This window comes from Mauremys mutica, chromosome 10 (assembly GCF_020497125.1).
Source record: "Mauremys mutica isolate MM-2020 ecotype Southern chromosome 10, ASM2049712v1, whole genome shotgun sequence".
Lineage (NCBI taxonomy): Eukaryota > Metazoa > Chordata > Testudines > Geoemydidae > Mauremys > Mauremys mutica.
This window is the reverse complement of record NC_059081.1, coordinates 53,807,497-53,809,902: the sequence shown is the minus strand read 5'-3', so window position 1 is coordinate 53,809,902 and position 2,406 is coordinate 53,807,497. Positions and strand designations below refer to the sequence as shown.

Below are 2,406 nucleotides of genomic sequence, written 5' to 3'. Positions count from 1 at the left end.
ACCCCAGAGCGATGTAGCTGGGTCAACCTATTCTTTTAGTATCGACCTGACCTAAGAAAATTCCCTTGAGTTGTAATCTCTCTTCTCCCCACATGGAACTGAGGCAGAAGTGCAACCCCACTGATGTGAATGAGATGAACAAAGTCAATTTCAAGTAAAGAAAGAAAAATAAGTGAATGAGTCTGTTTATGAGGGTAGAGAAAATCCCTGGCAATTTTGCTACAACATTTTTTCCCTATTGACGTGCATTTTAAATCATCACTGGAAGTAATTCTTTCTTGGGCTGCACATAAATGATGATTTATAACTCATTGCTTCAAGTCAATTCATGTGAGATATAGATTTATATGTATCAATATTTGCGCAGCTACATCCACTAGAGATGACACGTGGGTTATTTATTAAAAGCAGACCCTCATTTTAACCATCTTTTAAAAACTGCCATGCTGCTTCATTCATCTCCTGTTGCTTTATCCAGTTTTTTTCCATTTAACAAGTTATTTTGTTAAAGGAGAACATGTTTTGCAAACATTCCATAGATTTTTGTTAAATGATTAATAGACAGTAATAGATTAATGTATGTTTATATTACATCAATGTCACTATCAGGAATGCAATTTGGTAAGTTATGCATAGTATAAAGTGAGAAACAAATTTGTCAGGGGATTTTAACTTGGAAATGACTTACACAAATAAATCAGCCCCATGAGAAATAGTTATATTGTCTTCTGGAATATACCATATATCCTGTATTTAGGATTATCCAAAATCTGCACAGCAGCCTCCCCTGCAATGCCTCATGGCAAACTCTGGAAGACAGGAGTGAGTAGATTCCCCCTCAAAGGCAGTGACTCTCAAGCTTCCAGACTACGGTACCTGAGTCTGATTTGTCTTGAGTACCCCCAAGCGTCACCTCACTTTAAAAACTACTTGCCTACAAAATCAGACATAAAAATACAAAAGTGTCACAGCACTCTATTATTGAAAAAATTGTTTACTTTCCCATTTTTACCATATAATTATAAAATATATCAATTGAATATAAACATTGTACTTGTCTGGATGAAATTTTAGTTTGTACTGACTTTGCTAATGCTTTTTATGTAGCCTGTTGTAAAACTAGGCAAATATCTAGATGAGTTGATGCAGGGCCGGCTTTAGGAAGTGTGGGGCCCAATTCGAAAAGTTTCGACGGGGCCCCGGCAGGGATGACTTAAAAAAAAAAAACGTGAAAAAACATGTGGGTCTTATGCTCACCGGGCGGTGCTCCGAGTCTTCGGCGGTGGGTCCTTCACTCACTCCAGGTCTTCAGCAGCACTGAAGGACCCGCCACCGAAGTGCCGCCGAAGACCCAGAGCAAGCGAATGACCCACCACCGAAGACCTGAAGCGCCTCCAGGTGAGTAAAAATTAAAAAGGTGCCTCTAGCCAGGGAAGGGATTCTCACTAGGCGCGGGGCCCTCTTAGATGCGGGGCCCGATTCGGGGGAATTAGTGGAATAGGCCTAAAGCCTGCCCTGAGTTGATGTACCCCCTGGAAGACTGCTACGTACCCCCAGGGGTCAACGTACCACTGGTTGAGAACCACTGCTCTAGACCACCACATCGAAGGCAGGAGACGGCACTAGAAGGGTACCTGTCAGCTGGTTCAGTCATCTCTATTGCGGCAGGTAGAGCCTATTGTCAGAAAAACTTGGCCTGAACCAATTTCCATTGGAAAATAAAATTCTGTCAAAATCAAAATGCTTTGGGAAATCATTTTGATTTCACAAAAAAATTGTTTTGGAGAAAAGCCAAAGAACCAGTTGTGGCAATGCTGAAACATTCTCTTTGGACATTTTTGGAAAGAAACGTTTTGAGTTCATATCGTCAAATGATTTTTCATTTGTAATGTTTTAAATTTTGTATTATGTATAAAGAATATGAAACAATCAAATATCAAAATAGCATATTTTGATTTTGTTGCAATGAAATGTTTCAATCGATCCCAAATTATTTTTTGCCCCCAGATCCTTAGTGAAACATCTGCTGCACAGCAATTCATGAATGTGTGTGTTATTCTTGTGCAGGGACCATAGTAATCTTCTCTGTCTTGTACCAGTTCTCGAATATGTGCTGCTGTAGCGGCAGGTTTGAAAGTTTATGTTTGGGGGAACATATGGTTGTGAGAACTGCACATTCTTGCTCATTTCTATTAAGCACTTGTGAGGCACTAGGGCAATAGGGGCCAAATAAATAATTTTGATAGACAGATTTAGTGGTTTCTTTCTCTTGTACGTAAAGGGAATGCTGTAAGTGCTGCAGTTCAGTAAATCTCCTTGTTTTAATGGCACTCTTCATACTGGGGCCATACTGGGCAGTCTGCTGAGTAGTGAGTTAAGGCTATCTGAGATGGTTAATTTAGGCAG

At 40.0% G+C, this 2,406-nt stretch overlaps 1 non-coding gene across 1 annotated transcript; it reads right to left on the bottom strand.

Annotated features, from left to right (window-relative positions):
- Window positions 1-2,017: 2,017 nt before the first annotated feature.
- Window positions 2,018-2,127, bottom strand: LOC123343465. Its single transcript, XR_006572252.1, has one exon. It is a non-coding gene; the product is annotated as a U6 spliceosomal RNA (small nuclear RNA).
- Between the last annotated feature and the right edge of the window lie 279 nt (window positions 2,128-2,406).